Source organism: Budorcas taxicolor, chromosome 4, assembly GCF_023091745.1.
Source record: "Budorcas taxicolor isolate Tak-1 chromosome 4, Takin1.1, whole genome shotgun sequence".
Classification (NCBI taxonomy): Eukaryota; Metazoa; Chordata; class Mammalia; order Artiodactyla; family Bovidae; genus Budorcas; species Budorcas taxicolor.
The window spans coordinates 2,493,675-2,499,740 of record NC_068913.1 but is presented as its reverse complement, the minus strand read 5'-3'; positions in this window follow the sequence as shown (position 1 = coordinate 2,499,740).

Here is a 6,066-nt window from a genome sequence, read left to right as displayed (position 1 = left end):
TAGAACATTTTCTAATAGCAAGATCTATATTTTTCCTTTTCTTTCGGCTACTCAAAGCATCATCTCACTGACTGCTCAGGGGTTGGCCTGACCGTCCTCGGTATAGTGAATATTTACCACAGACACCACTGATTTCCTACTAAAGACCCATTATCTGCAGAAAGTAAGCAGAGATCAAAAGGCTACAGAAAATAAACTATCATCAAACAAAACCCCTGGCTGGGGGCAAGAACAAAATTTTCAACACTGCAAGTCTACAACATTATTTTAAATAAATAATAATTTAAATAAGGAATAATTTTAAATAAGAAATAATAAAAGAGAATTTTTTTTTTTTAAATTTCAACCCTTTTCTTGGGTTTGTCTCCTTTTTCTTGATTGTAGTTCTTATTCCATGCTGGCAAATGCTAATTATGGCCAATCCCTGTAAATCCTGGGAGGTTTATATGAAGACATTTTAAGCATTCTATATTTCAGTGCGTTTTAAGTTATTTTGCAATTCTTGTATACGCAAATGACAAATTCTGTAAATTGCTTATAGTATGTGTGATACAACTTCAAAGTAGATAGACTCTGAGCCTCATGCAAGCTGATTTTTATCATTCTCTATATAAATATATACAAATAAATATCTATATGTTGGGCCATCAAACAACTTTCTTTTTGGATAAAACATTTGTTTTTCACTTAGAATTCCTATATAGTGGGTATTTTGTAATGCATTGTTTCACTTCCACAGGGTTGACAGTTGCAGGTGGCTTCTGTTGCCCCCTGCTTCCTTCTGGAAAATGCATATTCAAAATTGTATTGGTCTCTGATAATTAATTAATTTTGTTGTGTGTATGCTGTGTTGGAATTTGCTATGTTCCTTTATATAAGGTGTTTATTGGGGCTTGAGGATCTTTTGACTGAGAATGTAAGTGCTCTCGTTTTGACAGCCATTCCTGTATCACCATCATTTTTGTCAAAAAGCAATGTTGTTTCTATAAAATTTGCCTGGGAAGGGGATATGGGGACGGTGAAGTGGTCATCATGAGTCCCTAAATTCATGAAAGAACACTTTTTGCTATGGCTAAAAAAATGTTGCTTCCTTTGATCTGTATGAATTTTTCTAGCTTTGTTATTCTGTTACTTGCTAATTATATTTTAATGTCTGCTAATTAAAATTAAATTTTGGTTGTTGGCTAAATATAGTATGCAAAAAATGACTACAAATTCCCAACTAAAGAAGATAATGTGTTCAGTTTTCACTAGTTAAGTGAATTACAATTTTAAATATTTTATTCTTATTTTTGGCTTTATGACTATTTTATTTGGAACCTGTTTTCTACTCTGGCAAAGAATGATAGGCAGAACTAGCATTGCATTCCATATACACTATGGAATAGATATGGTTGAGATAGAAACTACCTGAGTTTTCCTTCCAGAGAGACTCTTCCATTTTCATTCATAACAAACCAGAAGATCATCTCTATAGGACCAGCAGCGCCAAGTCTAAGGTCCTAGACTGGAGCCTGAAGCAATGAATACCTCTGCTTTTCAAAGGTAAATGCATTGATTTTCTGCAATTCAGTTATAAGCAATGTGATATTTTCATAATATCCTTAACATTATCATTTGAGAAATTATGTTTCATTCTAAATCTTTTATTGACATTTTTTGTTCACTTGGCTTATTATTTCAGTCTAATGAGAAAAAATAAATAAAAGATTTGATTTCACTATTTTATTAACTTAGAAATTTATTTTCTTTCAAGGTTAATGGTTAAAATGCATAATATAACAAGATAAATATTATTTATTAAGTCTATCTGGACTCTAAAATTTGTATACATTCAAGCATAAATTAGAATACATTTTCAAATTCAGTCAGACTGGGAAAATCCACAGTGTAATTTACTTTTACACAAAGTTCAGGTCATGAGATTGATCAGTTCTAAGGCAAGATGGACATGTATCTGTATCAGTGATGTTCACCATTCTCACTTGTAATAAAGAACATTATGCTGGTTGGAAAGAACTCTCATTACACTCATTGCATCAAGGTACAAAATAACAGTTCTTTGTCAGTGTGCTACCAAGAGTCTGACCTACTGACTTCTTTGAGCAAGACATGGCATACAATCTATTTCTCCAAGCTAGAAATTTTAATGTGAATCTTAAATATTGGAACAAAAACTATAACAAGGAGATGTCTAGTTTTACCATATACCGTGTCCCTCTGGGACTAGTTACTTAGTATGTAACTATGATTATAGAAGCAAATAAAGATTGAAAAATAAGTTATTTGACTTTCTTGACCTTGACATCCAAGGTTATATGATAAATATTTTTATAAGAACAAGTCACAAAAAGCTAAAATTGCTTACATGATTTTAAGTCAAATTTTTGAGTTCTTTCTTAAAGATTTACAAACTGCTTACAAAAGAGGCAATGCAAATGAAAACACTGGAACATAAACAAAAGTCATCTAAGGCAGGAGCTCTTAATCTGAGTTAGTAAATAAAATTAGCAGAGTCCATGAAGCCACTGAAATTATGCACATATTTTTGCACATGTGTATTTGTTTAATGGAGATTATCCTTCACATTCATTGATTCTGAAAGTGATTAGATTATGATTTGCTGACCTAAAACTAAGGTTAAATACTTCTGAGCACCTTAAAGGACCTGCATGCGTGTGTGGTAAGTCACTTCAGTCGTATCTGACTCTTTGTGATACAATGGACTGTATCACAGTCCAGGCTCCTTTGTCCATAGGATTCTCCAGGTAAGAGTACTGGAGTAGGGTGCCATGCCCTCCTCCAAGGGATCTTCCCAACCCAAGGATTGAACCCATGTCTCCTCTGATTCCTTCATTGCAGGCAGACTCTACTGCTGAGCCACCACAGAAGCCCCTGAAAGGGCATACTTATTATAATTTTGAACTAGCTTACCTTAAAGTTCTTAGAAGCAGGACATGTTAAGGGAAATAGTATATTTGTATTGGCAAAGAAAACATATATTTTTAAGTCCAGGAAATTTTTATTAAATTTATGATACACAGCATGGATGAATAGATATGGCATGATATCTGTTGAATTTTTAGGATCAATGTTAAAATCTTAAAATATAACTTTACAAAAATATACACAGAAGATACTGTTGAAATAAGTAGTTCTGGTATTGATGTTTTATTAAATTAATGGTAATTTCTATGAAAAAAAATAATTGGAAAAGGCAAATGCAATCTGTCTCAGATAACAAACTCTGATGACTGCATCTTGGAATTAAGTCTGTGAAGCTACAAAATATGTAGGTACATAATTTCAAATATTAAACCCAAATAACTTTAATTTTAGAACTGCTTATTAATGAGGGAAGCAGTCTACTAATCAGAAAGTGTTGAAGACCTCAGAATTTCAGGGATGAAATAGAAGAGATCCTTTCCTGTATCTAGAGAGAGGCAATAAACTTTCATAAACAAGAAAATAAAACACATTGGTAAATTCTAAGAAGAAAAACTCGGTATGTTTTTCTTAAGGAGTTTAACTAGGTGTGGTCATGGGAGATTGCTCTGTGGAGGTGACATTTGTGCAAAAGTTGAATGATGAGAGGCCAGTCAAGAGAGGATCTGAAAGAAGAGGCTTCAGAGACAGGGAACTACTTGTGCAAAACTCCTGCTGTGAGTGAATCCAGGCTTCTGGGTTAGAGGGAGGGCTGAAGTGTGGGATGTCAGGGGAATTCCCTGACAGGAAGTCAGAAAATCCCAGTGTGAGGTTTATTCTGCTCTCTGGAGCCCACTTCTTTTGGGGTTAATTTTAGGCTGGAGAAGGAGATGGCAGCCCACTCCAGTATTCTTGCCTGGAGAATCCCATGGATGGAGGAGCCTAGTGGGCTACACGGGGTCGCAAAAAATCTGACATGACTGAGCGACTTCATTTTCACTTTGACTTTCACTTTAGCTTGTAAACAAGACTTCCTTGGGAACAAAATAGTCCTTCAAGTAGTCACTCAAGTTGTACGTTTGTATAGAAGAAGCTGCAGGGTTATATTAAGCATGACAAAATTGAACTCAACAGTTTGATGCTAATTTAAAATTGACGATTTTGAGGAGGAAACGGAAAGATTGAAAGATGATCAGGTCTGCTTTTTGTGTAGCACTGATAATAACAATAATTAAAAATGTTATTTGAATTAAAACATGAGTATATAAATCGAAAGTGGAGACAGATTTAAAGAAACAAGACTCACTCCTAGGCACTTGCTGGTAAAATATTGTAATTTAAAACAGTAGAGGGAGGTGGAAAATCTACATGTGCACCAAAAAAAAAAAAAAAAGAGTGATCATAAAATTAGAAAATAGTTTAGAATTCTCTATAATACAAATCTCAGAAGACAATGAATTAAAGAGTATAATGGTGAAAATATTCTAACAAAATGACTTTATACTTAGTTAAATTATATTTTCATTGTTAAAGGAATAAAATTATTCTGAAATAGTCAAAGGTCAAAGAAAAATAGCATAGACGTACTCTTGAATTCTCTAACCAAGATAGCAATCAAATATGATGTTAAAAATAAGTAGGCAAAAAATATATATAAATTTAAAAATAAATAAATATAAGCTGTCTACCATATAAGCGTCTACCATATGAAAGTGTTAAATCCAAAGAATCATTGAATATTTTATTGCATTTCACTGTATGTGAATGAAACTAAAGTTTAACAAAACGATATTTATCCCTATTTTGTGCATGCAATGAAATGCACTGTAGTATTTTCTGTGTTGTTCTGTTTCTGTTCTGTTAACACGTGCCATAAAATATTAAATTGATTTTACAAAACAAAGTTTGAAGTAAACAGTATCACAGGTGTACTTTATTCCAAAATGTGATACAAATGATGAGCTAATTAAATGACAGTAAATACTATGAAACAACAAATTGAATTTGTGAACTCTTATTATGCTTTAAAAAAAAAAAATAAGAAGTTAGAGGTGATCCAAGGGGGAAAAAAAAAAAAAAAAAGATATGAATCACGTTGGGGACAGGAGAGTGATTAGGCTGTTGTGTCTGTGGTCTTCCTGTTCTGTTTTAGGTTCCTGTCTTTTTCTTTTCTGGTTTAATCATCCTCGGAAACCCCTTCCTATATTTGAGATATCCCCCACTCCTAGTTACAACTAATGTGGTCCTCCAGGAGACATTTCCTACTTCAAAGCTCAGAAGTACCTTGGAGAGTGGCATGCTAGCACGTGGAAATCCACTCCGAGTCGTCCGCAGAGATCAAGGGAATGATGAAGGACATGCGAGCAGTGGTATTTAACCACTAGAGGAAAGGCATGTGCGGTGACCAAAATAAGGAGTGACTCCAGGAAGATAATGGGAACCATCTGACCCGATTTTGAATAGTTGGTTGATTGTGAGATATCTAGGAAGGAACCAGATGGAGAGAGAACTTGAGAACTTGAGAACTTAAGAACTTAAGTAAGTGAACTCGCTCAGTCATATCCGACTCTTTGCTACCCCATGGACTGTAGCCTACCAGGCTCCTCTGTCCATGGGATTTTCCAGGCAATAGTACTGGAGTGGATTGCCATTTCCTTCTCCAGGGGATCTTCCTGACCCAGGGAAAAGAACCCAGGTCTCCCGCATTGTAGACAGACACTTTACCGGCTGAGCCACCAGGGAAGTTGAATACTTACTGGAAAACAAATTGGCAGAGCTCCAGTTAAAAATGTAGTAATTTTCTACTTTACTGCAATTAGAATAAAGGGATTTTTCTTTTTTTTTTAACATGGAAGGGATGAACATACTCCTTTACTGTCTTGCCTCAAAGTTACATTGATTCTCCAGGTCTGGGCCTCAATTAGCCCCCTCACCAGCCCCTCAGATATCCTGTTGGCTGTGCTACTGTAATGGCAGCATGTTGATGAGATCTGGAGCTCAGGGAGAAATAGCACCCTGGAGGCTTTAATAATATACCCTATAGGATGAAAGATAAACTCTATTAAGAAAAATGCAGGGCAACGATGGCTTCAAGTGTGCTTTTAAACATGTAAGGAAGTAATAATCTCAATCTTCCACAAA